Here is a 14060-nt window from a genome sequence, read left to right as displayed (position 1 = left end):
ACACTTGGAGAAGTGCCTCAGCAAGCCTCCAAGTATTGCACCTTTGCGGTGGTAGATTATTCATCAACGTATAACGCCATCTTGGGATGACCTGCACTGGTCGAGTTTGGAGTCGTTACTTCCATCCGCCACCTGTGCATGAAGTTCCCTACGGAGGCAGGAATTGGTACCGTTCGCGGAGACCAGAAAGAGGTGAGGCAGTGTTACAATGTGTCTCTTAAAACTCCTATAATGGTGGTGGAGGAAGAGGTCCCCGAGATGCCCGAGGCGTCGGAGATACAAGTTGTCCAGGAGTCCGGGCCTGACAAATTGGATCCGAGGGTTCAATAGGAGAGGGCCATTGAACCAATAGAGGAGGTAGTTATTGATACCTCCACCCCCGATAGAAAAATAAAAGTTGGGGGAAGCTTGAAGATGGAAGTCCGAGAAGCACTGGTGGACTTCCTCTGAGAAAACCATGACGTGTTTGCATGGCTGCATTCTGACATGACTGGCATTAATCCAAACATCATATGCCATGCCTTGAATGTCGATCCACACTTTGCTTCTGTCTAGAAGAAGCAAAGGACGTTTGATCAAACTCGGAAAGAGGCTCTCAAGGCCGAGGTAGACAAGCTCCTCACCAACAGGTTCATCCGAGAAGCCCAATACCCCAGGTGGTTATCTAACCCTATTCTTGTGCCAAAGACAAATGGCACATGGAGGATATGCATCGATTTCTCAGACCTTAACTGTAACATCCCAAATTTCCTAATGTGGCTTAGTGCTTGGATTAGAGGGTCGGGAGGCAATAATTGTGTTATTATGTGAATTATATTATAATATAATTATGCTTGCATGTTAGAAATATTAAATATGTGTGTGTGGGCCCGTTTCTTATAAGAAGGGTATTATAGTAATTTGACCCACTAGGGGTATAATTGTTAATTCGAGACTATGTGATTGAGACCAAATTATTATGTGGATATGTTTGGGTTATTCGACGCGAGGCGATCCTAATGAGCAAGTTAGCAGAAAATTCACAACGGGGTTTAATACCGGGCTCAGAGTGAGCTTAGGGGGTATTTTTATTAATTTAGTACATTACTGGGATTTAACGGATAATTGGAAATTATTTAGTGATCTTGTGAGAATGTTGGAAGTAACGAGAATTATAGGACGTAAATTGTGAATAGCGGGGTATGAGACAAAGGACAAAATTGCCCTTGAGAGCACATGAAGAATAGGCTAAGGGCAAGGGGAAATTTGGTCATTTCTGCTCAAGTTCAGGATTTGGTTTATTGGGAACATTTCAGATGATTTAGGAACAAAAGAAAAGAGGATTCTCAGCAGCTCACTTCTCTCCTTTACGTTCTACACTTTATCTTTTGGAGCTTTGGGTGGCTTGAGTCAATTTGAAGGAAATTGGCTTGGAAGGGAGGCTTGAAACCAGGGAATTGTTGGGAGAAGATTGAAGCTTGAGTCACACAGTTGAGGTAAGGGTTTTAATTTGAATTCCTCATGTTAGTTCTGTTGAATTATTGAGAGCTATGGTGTTTTGCATGTATGTGAGTTGGGAGAGTGAATTTAGGATGTGTTGATGCGTTTTAAGTTGTTAATTAGTTAGGTTTGGTTGCAGGAAGGAAGTATATTGATTTTGGGGATTTAACTGGAAGATTGGGATATAATTGGGTGGTTTCTAGTTGGGTTCGGCTAAGGAAAAAACCTAGAAATTATGGGTTCGAAGGGCTGGGCCGCGGCCCTGTTCTTGGTGTGATGCGGCCCTATGGAGCAAGAAGGAGCTAGGTGGGCTCGGAGGCAGAGGCGGGCCGCGACGCCTCAGGGGAGCGCTGCAGCGCATGTTTGGTTTTCCAGGGAGGCTGAGCCTCTGATTTAGAGGCGGGCCGCGGCATGGGTCGTTAGGGTCACAACCCTTAAGGGGATTTTTGGCCCTAGGGGTGATTTTAGGTCGGGAACTTAACCTTTTGGGCTCGGGATCGATTCTACTTCCGTGTTGGGTGGAATTTGATGTCCCGGAGGCTAGGACCCGGTCTGAAAGCCCTTAATCATTCGTTGTTGATGCAATTCCTTATTATGGGTTGTGACTTGGTCAGCGCTAAGGGCTCGGATCAGGGATCGTACTCGGGGGTGGGGGGGGGGGGTCGCTAATAACTTGCGCTTGGACAGAAGGTAAGAAAATTGCACCCAGTATGTGAATGTGTGATTAGAGCTTAGTCAATGCTGAATATAGATATGATTAAGGCTTTGGCCCTGTTAATGAACATGATTATAATTATGTTTGTGAATATCTAGTTAAGTACATTGGAATGTGCATAATTATGATTATGCCTATGACTGCTGTTTGAATGTATTATAATGCATTGTAATTGTTGATATGTATGTTATATGAGATATGTGATTGTCTGTTGTGACTAGAAAGCTTGGTCTATAAACCAAAGGGTTATTAGGATGTTAAATGAGGATCGATTAAACTTATTAGTCGAGGGCATATTGGACTTCGAAAGACTCGTCTTAGAAGTCGAGGGTCTTAAAGCTTCGACTTACAAGTCGGAGGCATGTGAGGCTTGACTTATAAGTCAAGGACTAAAAGGACTCGGTTTATTAGCTGAGGTTGGCATTATGCCCGAGGTGTAATGCCCTGGGTAACCAAGACCGTTACACTGTGTATTTGAAATAGTGCAAGACTTGCTAATCAAGTCATTTAGATAAAAATGTGGATCTAACGACACAAATAGGTTATGTTTAAAAGATTTTGGTTATAAACGAATAATTTTCATTAAAACAAATATTTGGCAAATGGGATCCCAAATCAAGGTTTAAATAACGTAATTTCCAAAACAAATAAATAACCAAGCCACTCTAATGGAAAAATACACGTTTTAGGCTCCCTCCCTGTACAATCCCTCGACAGTGGCAGCCGAGCAGCTGACAGTGTACACCTCGCCCCCAGAGCTCTCTAACTCATGGTCAACTCATCTTACCCTTACCTTTACCTGCACCACGTAGCACCCCTGAGCCGAGGCCCAGCAAGAAAACAGAACATCATAACATAACCAGTATTAACAGCTAAGAAATTCACAGAGCATAACCAAATAATTTACAAGGCATTAATCAATCACCCAGCAAGCCATAACATACATTCAATGCAGCACACTGGTCAATAACCAATGATCTAGCTTCAGATACTCATCCCATCATACACAACAATTAACAATAGAATACATGTCAAACAACAACTAGGGTTAATGCCCGTAGGCTGCACCCTCTATTTAATCGACTGTCTATGGCTCGCTTAGGCCAAGGCCAGTGTTATACCCATTGACTCCGGCCAGCTTAACCAAGCTCAGTGATTATTAAGCTGTCCTCAGCTACCAGTGGCCGAGCCGCGCCCTGTGCGAAAGTATTGATTTCGGCACCCTTAGGCCGTTTATCACATGTCCCAGTGGCATAATACCACCTCATGACATTCATACAGTTATAGGGAACTCTTAGTCCCAACATACTCACATGGTTTATCACAGTCACATAACAATGCATACAAATATAGGGAACACTTAGTCCCATCCTATCCACATATACAGGTGCAGTTTTTCTTACCTTTAATTCAAAGTGCTTTACTTAGGAGAGACGACCCCCGAGCACGATCCTACCCCAAGCCCAAGCGTACACCTAGTCACAACCATGATAAAGGATTCCATCAATAATTGTATAAGGGTTTTCATATAGAGTTCTAGCCTCCAAGACATCGAATTCCACCAAACACGGTAGTGGGATCGACCCCGAGCACAGTAGGTTAGGTTCCCACGCTTAAAAACTCCAAAAGGCCAAAAATTCCCTTAAGGGCCGCAACCCTCAAAACCCATGCCGCGGCTCGCCACTGAAACAGAGGCTAGGCCTCCCTGAACACAGACACGCGCCGCGGCCCTGCCCCTGTGGCGCCGCAGCGCTCCCTCATCTCAGAGCCTTCCTGGCTCTTCCTTGCTCCGAAGGGCCGCGACACTCTAGAACAGAGCCGCGACCCAGCCCCGTGAACCCAGAAAAACCACCATTTGTAACATTCAAACCTCATCCAAATTCACCCTAAACCATCCCAATAACACAATCCAATTATCCCAACATTTCTAACATGATTTCAACAACATAACCCAATAGAAACCTAGTCTAGAAACTCATCAAAACAACATCTCAATCTTTGAAACCCAAAAACCCAAAACCTCTTAGAACAACCAGAAATCCCAGAATTCAGATGCTAAACTATTATGAAAAGCTTACCTTTGCTGAAGAGCAAGCCCACCAACTAGTTGCTGAGTTAATTCCCAGGCCTTAGCCCCAGTTAAATCTTCAATATCAAAATCCAAAAACTCTTAGAACCCAGCCAAAACTATAGAATTAAGTCAGCTAAACCACAATTCAATACTCACCCAAACCCCTAGTCTGAACCTTCAGGTTGCTACATAAATCCTCCCCACAGCTCCAGCTCAAATTCTTGAGTTTCCAACCAAGTTTTCCCTTGGTTCCATGGTTTCCTTGAGAGAGAAAAAGGAGAGTTGAGCTGAGTGTGAAGGGAAGGGTCGGTTGGAAAAGTTCTAGCTATTTCCTCTCCTTTGTTTTATTTTACTTAAGTTACTTAAATTAAACCCAAGGCTTGGGGTACCAAAAACGTCCCCGAGGGAAAAATGGTAAAATTCCCCAGTACTCCCTCCTAGGCTTCCTAACCTCAAATATATCTCCAATTATTTATTTCCATAACCCGATAACCTAGATAACCACCTGACACCCGAAGTCCCCCTTAACTCATCCCAAGTCAAGTATTGGGTCCTGTTGTGACTTTTCCCGCTACTTGCTCCCTAGGATCGCCTCGTGCCGAAAGCTGCAAACACATATATCCACATAATAATGTGGTCTCAATAGTTTATCACAAATAACCACATTTATGCCCTAACGGGCCAAAATTACAATTATGCCTTTACCAACCAAGCAGGGCCCGCATGCTTATCCAATACTCATAAACATGCATTCTCACACCATTAATTCACATAACTTCCAATTATGCCCTCTCGGCACCCTAATCAAGGCCCTTAAGCCTTATTAGTAATTTTGATCGTTACACGAGGAGTCCAGGCCACTATGGCTGGGCCACCCTGGGAGTGCAACACGTACTTGACTGGCTCAGATGCCAACGAATTGAAAGGAAGTGCGACATGATCTTGTGTGACTCTATGGTTGCTTATTTGTATAATGAATACAACAGATTCAGTTATTACTGTTTGACAGATTTATTACTCTGTGAACTGTTTAATATGTTTTCTTACTGAGTCTTTTGGCTCACAGGTGCTTTGTGGTGCAGGTAAAGGTAAAGAGAAGCTCAATAGCCATGAGTCGGAGGGAGATAGTAGTGACATGTACATATGCAGTCCGCTCGACCACCACGGTCGAGATGATCATGGAAACTAGGGTTAAACCAACTTTTGCCACCTAGGTCAGCTTATTATGTAACTTAAATGTTGTAACCAGCTTTAAACTAGTGTTTTTTTTTTGGGATCCCGTGTAAAGAACATGCTTTTAATTTAATGAAAATGCTTATGAGTTGACCAAAATTTTTTAATACCTAAAACTTTAGTGGCTTAATCACACGTTTAGTCCAAATGACTTGTTAGCAAGTCCAGCACTGGTTTTAAAGACACTTGGTGACAAACCCTAATTAGCAGGGCGTTACATTAACAAGGCTTGGCTGAAAGATTTCTTTTTGCTCCCCAAGATAGATCAGATGGTCGATGCCACCTCTAGCTATGATTTGTTGTCATTCATGGATGCATACTCAGGATATAACCAGATATCCATGCATATCATGGATCAAGAGCATATTAGTTTTTAGAAAAATAAGGGTATCTACTGTTACATTGTGATGCCTTTTGGACTGAAGAATGTTGGTGCCACATACCAGAGGAGTTAACAGGATGTTCAAGAACCAGTTGGGGTGAAACATGGAGGTTTACGTGGACGACATGCTGGTCAAGTCTAGGACAACTCTTGATCATGTGGGTGACTTGGCAGAGCTCCATAGCTTTGGAATGAAATTAAATCCCCAAAAGTGCACATTTGTGGTAGCCTCCGGAAAGTTCCTAGGCTTTATCATCAGTGCACGGCGAATTGAGGCAAACCCCGAGAAGATCAAGGCCCTAATCGAGATGCCGTCTCCTCGGAAGCATAAAGACGTTTAGAGCCTGTGTAACGCCCTACTTCCTTAGAGCCATTACTAAGTGAGTTTAAAACGTGCAATTAACTCGCTAATCAAGGTTTTAAGTCAAAAGTCTAATTAAACCATAAATAGAGTCTTATACGTTGAAAATAATTCCATTCATTGAAAATCATAAAGCGTTTGACATTTGGGATCCCAAAATATCTTTTAGAAATATTTATAACTCAAAAATATAACTAAAGTTGGCTAAACGACAAAATCTAGGTTTAGTACAATCATCTCCCAAAAATACCCCTGGCCGTGGCAGCCAGGTAGGCCAAACATGTACGCCCCACTTCACGCTCTCCTCATGGTTGGTCGACTTTCCCCTTACCCTTACCTGCACCATAGAGCACCCGTGAGTCGAGGCCCAGCAAGAAAACTCACACAAGCAAATAACATATGCATATTTATCATCTAACATATAACCAAATCGCCAACAAGCTAAACATATACGGCCATGCCGTCCCAGGCGCTTTACCAGGCGCTGGATTCGCGGTCTACACTGTGAGGATATCCCACGTATCCTATAGGGTCTCGCCCTGGCAACTCGCACTCCGCATGCTAAACGCTGCTCCCGGCCCTTTGCCGTACTCGGCCTTGCCGTTCTTGGCCTTCGCCGTTCCCAGCTCTTGCCGTTCATTCACATATATGCACACATAGCATAATTAAACAAATATTTAAACATGCATAAGCACACTCAATGGGGCCATGCCCTGCAACACAATCACATGGGGTCGTGCCCTACAACACAAACTATAGGGCCTTGCCCTGCTCTATGGGTACAACAGTTTTCTTACCTAGTCCCGAGCTTTCCAAGCACCGATGTCCCAAGCACAGTCCCCTAGTCCGAGCCTCGCTGAAACCCTATTCACAATGCATCAACAAGATTTTTCCATCAAGGTCTAATCCATAAAATAACTTTGGGTTACCATTCTAATCCCCAGAACCTTGAATTCTACCAATCCAGGTGGTAAAATCCATCCTGAGCCTTAACAATTAGGTTCCCAAGCCAAAAACCCACAAAACACCCAACACTTTGAACTAGGACCGCGGCCCAACCCCCTTAAGGGCCGCAGATTGCCTCAAAACAGAGGCAAAACACCTCCCTGGAAAGAGACACGGGTCGTGGCATGCTTAGCCAAGCGCCGCGGCGCGCCTCAAGATCAGAGGCCTCCCTAAGCCTTGCATGCACACAGGCCACGGCATGCCCTTCCTAGGGTCGCGGCTCGACCTACAAACCCAGAAAACTCCATGCAAATTATGAGCTAACCTCCTTGAATTTCACCACTTCCGTGCCTAATTCCTAGAGTTCTACCCAGGACCTAATTCCAACCACATAATTAGTTAATATTCTCAGAAACTCCAACAACAAGTCTCCAAAACACTTCAATCTTACCACTTAGGTTCTATCTTGCGAATTCTAAAGGAAACACAGAAAAAACCATGCAGAAGTTTTATTGGTTCCTTATCTCAGAATTGATCTTGGTTCTAGTTACTTTAACTTCTCTTCCTCCCAAATTCGGCCTTGAGTTCCCTCTTTGATCCCAGAGAATTTCAGTTCTTCCTCCTCTACTTTTCTTGCTTCTAGTTTTTCTCTAGACCTCCAAAGAAGATGATTCCAGCATAAGCCCTTCAGCCTCTAGTCTATCTACCCTTGAAGCCTGTTGACTGTGAGAACTCGTCAACTAAGTTGAGTTGGAAAAAATTATCAAGTAAAGATAGTCAATAAAAAAGCTGTAGAAATTTAAGTAATAACTCAAGAACAATGACAGAACAACAATGGAGAAATCAATCTTTCATTCACTCTCAAGCACTTGCTACAATAAATTTTCCAACCCCCTCTCATGTGGGAGAGAGGTTTTTTTTATAAAAGGCTCTAATGGCCTTGGATACATAGTGGTCCAGGAGACCAAGTGGTACATAAGTACTCTGTTAGGAGAGTGGTTTCAAAGGTTGTGGTCTTGCATCCAGTACAGGGGCAAGCGTCAGGAGGATGCCTCCACTACTTGTCCGTACCCATGTCAGAGGAGTGGTGACAGACATAGTGGCGCAGGTGGTAGTGGTGTCGACTCTGACTCCTGGCCGTAGACGTACGGGCCATAACTCCTATCCCAGCAGTCCCACTCCCCTACTAATACAGGTGTCCGTACTCGACACACTGGGCCTTAAAGGCTGTACCCAGTACTAGGTCGTACAAGTATGTTCCATTCGACTCGTACCCAAACTTCTATGCATTGGGGTCCCAAGGTATAGGGAATGGGACACTTGGTGCATGCAATGGTCGTGAAGTGAGGCGAGGCTCTCGGGACCTTGGCATGAGTTGCCTGAAGCACCCCAAGGTCACCCACGAGCATGGGTGATAGGCATATGGCCTCGACAGATGTCTAAGGGTGCGAGGCGAGACGCCTTCCTCGCGAGCCCCTTGGGGGCGCGGCTCCCTTGATGCGCGGCCTCACTCGCGTGGCTACCTGGTGGCACGGCTCCCTAGCTGCTCATGAGTCCCCTTCACGAGGCCCCCCCTTCGCGTGGCCACATGATGGTGTGGTTCGCTAGGGGCGCGAGGCCGAATGCCTGCTGGGGCGCGAGGCCGAGGGTGCTTCGGGCGTGGCTGCGCGAGGCCGAACGCCTGTTGGGGTGCGAGGCCGCGACGCTGGGGCACGACGCCGAGGGTACTCTGTGCATGGTTGTGCGAGGCCGAACGCCTGCTAGGGCGCGAGGACGAACGCCTACTAGGGTGCGAGGCCACGGCGCTGGGGCGCGACGCCGAGGGTACTTTGGCGAGGCTACGCGGGCTTGGACGCGAGGCCATGGGTGCTGGGGCGTGAGCCTAGGTGCGTGAGATCATCTCGCGGGGCAAAGTCCTAGGCATGCGATGCCATTGCGAGAGGGTGGTGGCTCTCATGTCTCGTGGCTTAAGCATGCGTTGAGGCCTTTAAGGGACCTTAGCGCGCTTCTTGGTTCTTTTATGGGCGTGGAATATTGAGCGTCTACACTTGCCCCCCAGTCTAGGAGAGGACCTTTAGGTGCTCTTGTAGACTATTCTCCTTAATTCTTATAAATAGGCCTTCATGCATGGCCTATTATTTTCACCTTACTTCCTTGGCTTAGTGGTTTGGAGAATCCTTTCTCTTTCAAGAGGTAAAGGGTTCAATCCCCCACTCCCACGTTTTTTCCATAGCTTCCCTCATTTTATTTATTTATTTTTTTTTTTACATATGAGCTAATTCTTTGGTATGTCTATTTGGAGGCTAATACACCATTTTTGTTTATTTTTGCAGAAACGTGCTTTCGGCCATTCGGTGCTTTTTGGCCCTCGACCTCCTTTCGACCTCGACAACGCTCCATATTATCTGCTTGAGGTATATTTTCTTTTTCTCTCACGTTCATTGGGTCCAAATTAGCATTACTCGGGATGGGGTACCTTAGCCTGAGCTTGTAGTGAGTTTGACCATATGCATGCCCCTCTTTTTTACACCCTGTAGTGGGCCATTTAGGACGTTTGTATATAGAGATATTAAGCCTATTCCTTTGTGTTTTGTAGCCATCCCCTCGTTTATACGTGAACCCCTTTTTGCTATTGGGAAGAGGTCTCATGACCAGTGACGGCCCGTCCGACATACCTCTAGGGGTTGAATTTATTGACCTGTCCTCAGATTCAGAGTCCCTTGAGGAAAACCCCCACTAGGACTATGACTCCTTAAGGCAGGCCCGTATCCGCCATCTTGAGTACATGGCCGAACTTAGGCGTAAAATTTGGGTGGTGGAGAGCGAAATTGACTCGGTGTCGAGAGGAGACGGAGTACCTTTCCCCCCAGACCTTAGTGACCATGTAGCGAGCCTTAGGATGACCCTTTTTGAATTGCAGTGGGAGTTGGAGTTTATGGAGGGACACCTTCCACCCGAACCTCCCAACCCATCCTCGTCTGATGACGGTCATGGGGCTGCCTCCGCTTCTCCTCAGCTCCTAGTCTCGATTTTTCCTAGCTCAGTGCTTCTGCCGTCGCTCCCTCGATGGAAAAATCTTGCTAGGAGGAAAAAATGGAGGGTCAAGTGTTCTGTCTCTTCCTCACATTTTTCTTTTGATTTTGCAGATATGCCGAGGGCACGTCGACAGGTATCTATCCAGGAACAGGACGACACTCCTTTACTGGCGTCCGAGCTGGTGTCGCATGTGTCCGAGAATAAATTGAAAGAAATTGTGAAGCACTATCGTGTTCCCCCAGAATACGCCTTATACGCTCCCTAGGAGGCATGCCGGGCCGACTGCCCTAGGGCCGGCCTTGTGGCTTTGAGCGAGCATATTTTGAAGGCGGGTGGCACCATTCCCTTGCACCCGTTTTTCGTAGCGGTCCTTAACTATTTCGACCTGGCCCCCCTTCAACTGTCACCCAACAGTTGGTTGACCCTAAGCTGCCTTTTTGTGGTGTTCAAGGAACTGGCTAAACGCGCTCCTACGGCGCAAGAGGTGCACTTCCTGTACAACCTCATAGCATCCCCCAAGTCCAAGGGCTTCTACTATTTGCAAAAGGCCAATAACGAGCTCCCCTTGATAGAGGGCTCAGTGTCTAACCCGGGGTCTTGGAAACAAGAATTTTTCTTCATTGAGGGCCCTCTCTCTGTCCGTGAACACTTCCGCGCCACCCCCAGTAAGTACCCTGGTCCTCCTTTTCTTTTTGTTAGAACTTACTGTTTTGCACTCATGTTTGCACTGACAATGGCGTGGATCATGCAGAGCAATTCGCTATTCCCGCAGTCGTTGGGTCGGAGGCGGACGCCGTGAAGGACCTCATTAATGCCGACCCCGCTATGAAGAAGGCGGCATTCTTATTCACCATGGAAAATCTCAACCGCCACCAGTTGTCCCCGGTCTCGGACCCCAAGTTCCTGTGGTCGATTCCTCGGTCTAAGACGACAATGGCTGCGCCGACTGAGCCTCTCCCAGACGATGGTGAGGCTGAGGAGGTGCCGAGGGAAGCCCCCCTTGAACGCAGGGGACGTCACCAGCGATCCTTGTCCCCCGAGGGATGCCCCCCTTATGACTCCTATGACTAGGACATGGCCTTCCAACCTTGAGACCAGCATGTCGCACCGGGGTGTTATGTTTCCCCTGGCCCTGAGGGCTACGACGCCTTCCCTCAAGCTCCTTTCGACCCTGGATCATCGAGGGCTTATTACGCCGACCTTGCGGAGCCTCTCTCTGATCTACCAGAGCCTCAGTTTTCCACTTTCACCGCGCCCCCTCCCACTTCGGCAAGAGGGTCATCTGTCCTCATCCAGCCAGGTGCCCCTGGTACAGATGGGGAGCCCTGGGTGACTCGGATGGCAACGTCTTACGGACAGCGATACACCCAACTTGCCTCGAGCCTCCCTGTATCTGACTGGAATGGCCTTGGGAACGTGACTCAGTCGGACCTTGGGGAGAACCTAAGGCGCTCCATGACTTGGGTGAGTTCCCGCATCTCGCGTCGGCCCTATTATGTATAGGCGTTTATGCATATATATATATTTTTTTGTCACTTATTGTTGTTGTTGTTAACTTTCTTGTGCAGGCCTATACTGTGGCTTTGCGGTTTGCCGACTCGGCTGGCCATCTCTCCGTGTCGTGCACCGAGAGGGACCGTCTTGCAGCACGGGTTCAAGAGGTTGAGAAAGAGCTTAATGAAACCAAGGCTAAGTTGTCAAGGGTCCAGACCAAATTTTCCAACTTGTTACTAAAGAGGAAGAAAGTAAGTGCCAAGGCCAAGGAGCTACAAGACCAGGTTACCAGCTTGGAGCGTGAACTCTAGGAGGCCAAGGCCATCGCGGCCGCGTCGCAACAGAGAGTTACCCAGTTGGAGGCCGAAGTCGAGGCCCTCAGGGCCGAACTTCAGTCGTCGCAGGAGAGAAATGCTTCCTTGGAGGCGGAGAAGGCTACCACCGAGCACAGGTCCATAGACCGTGCCCTTTACAACATGTGGAGGCAGGATCCTAATTTCGATTTCTCTTCTTTCGGTGAGCACGCCGTCGCTCGAGCGGCCATGTGGAGTGTCCGCGGTAGGAGGCCCTGAAGTAGTTATTTCATAACATTTGCCAGCTAGCCCTCCATGGGTATACGCTCTCTTCCTTTTTTTTTTGTACTTTGGGCCTTTGTAATATGACTGTCATTACTATTTTTCTTTGGTAACTCTTGTACTATCTTCAAAACTTTCTTTTTCAATGTATATATTCATGTGTTGCTATTTATCTTTTATTCTACTGCATTTGAGGTCCTTTTGAGCCTGTATGATGGGGTTTGGTTGGTTCCCCTCTTTTATTTAACAGGCTGGAGGTCCTTTGGAACCCATGTGAAAGGATTCATTGGGACCCCTTTTGGTGCCTCTTGATTACTTTTATAAGGATATTTTGACCCCTTGGGTCCTAACTATCCTTTTATATATTCTTGCGCGCGCTTATTATTTGTTGCGAGAAGCGTCCTTCTTGTCGTTATTCATAGTACTATTTTTGCAAGGGTCTCTTTTGGGACCCTTTTTGGCTAGGCGGCTTGGTGGCCGCTCTAGACTTATTATTGTCGTTACCATATATTGGCTAAACTTATTATTGGCTAGACGGCTTGGTGGCCGCTCTAGAGTTATTATTGTCGTTGTTTACCGAGTTTTTCGGAAACGAATAACTAACAGAATAATAAAAAGATAAGAACTGTAGAAATGCTGAAATGTAACTAAACAAACAGTGTTTTTACGTGGTTCAGGCGTTAACAAGCCCTAGTCCACGAGTCGATGTTATTATACTTGGGAAAGGTTACAGTAAGATGGCTGGTGCACAGGAACTTCACACACTCACAGTGTTTCTCTCGGGTTCTCTTGAAGAAGATGAAGCTAGAGAGATTTTAGTAGAGTTTTTGCTATATGATTTTTCCGTCCCTCTTCTTGTAAAATGAAGGGGTCTTTATAGATAGGGTTTTGGATTAGGGTTTTTCTCTACGTACATGAGTCTTAATTACACCAGCCATAAATAGGGATACAATTACTGTAGTAGCATGGCTACAAGACTCTATGTGGGTATATTTACGTGAAAGTATGGGGAACACACAAAGTCAGCCGTCTTTTCCAAGTTGTCAGCGGAACAGTAGGCGAAAAGGTACCCTTAGGCGTGCTGGGATGTGTGCGGCTTTGACCTGACGGGCGTGTCAGGCGGGATCCTGTGTCAGGCGGATATCATTCCAAATATGCCTCCTCTAGGACTCGACCGTTTGGCTTTGTTCCGTGCGAGGCACGGAACTGCTTCCGCGGAGACCACTCGAAGAGCTTCTCTTGGAAGGAGCTTCCCCGAAGGATACCCCTTCGGGAGTCCGAGAGAGTTGACGAGTTTCCGTATTGTGTTTCCTTGGAAGAGTAATCCGGACACTAAACGGGAGAGGCGAAGCCTTTCTGTTCACCCGCGAGCTCTGGTCACCTACCGTGAAAGACATCGATAATTCTGCTTCCCCGAGGTCATCAATCTAAACGCTATCCGGAAATCTGGATAACATTTACCCCCCAAGGTCACGGAGCTTTGAGAGATCCGGGAGCTTGTACAATCGGTTTCTCAGACTAGGCGAGGGGGCACCTCCTGTGTTCCCGGAAGAGTTCCTTTTTCCCGCCTGAGTGTTAGTATGAAAAAGAAAGGGAATTTCTTCCATTTGAGATCAAGTACTCAAGTGCGCCAAGGACCACGTGTCATTCTGGGAATGGTTCTGCGACCAAGACGTGTGCGTGAGGCGACTGGTTGAGGATGCGTGCGTCAGTCATCTGACTAATGATTTGACGGTTTTTAATGGTACTCAGGGCCCGAGGTGGTGTAA

General features: G+C 46.7%; 1 long non-coding RNA gene across 1 annotated transcript; it reads left to right on the top strand.

Annotated features, from left to right (window-relative positions):
* Positions 1-4485: 4485 nt before the first annotated feature.
* On the top strand, positions 4486-12504 carry LOC133794319 (uncharacterized). Its single transcript, XR_009875185.1, has 5 exons — positions 4486-5479; positions 9520-9600; positions 10333-10887; positions 10974-11686; positions 11791-12504. It is a non-coding gene; the product is annotated as an uncharacterized LOC133794319 (long non-coding RNA).
* The last annotated feature ends 1556 nt before the right edge of the window (positions 12505-14060 follow it).

This window comes from Humulus lupulus, chromosome 1 (genome assembly GCF_963169125.1).
Source record: "Humulus lupulus chromosome 1, drHumLupu1.1, whole genome shotgun sequence".
Classification (NCBI taxonomy): Eukaryota; Viridiplantae; Streptophyta; class Magnoliopsida; order Rosales; family Cannabaceae; genus Humulus; species Humulus lupulus.
Note: the sequence above shows the minus strand (reverse complement) of the source record. Positions and strands in the feature narration are given on the sequence as shown.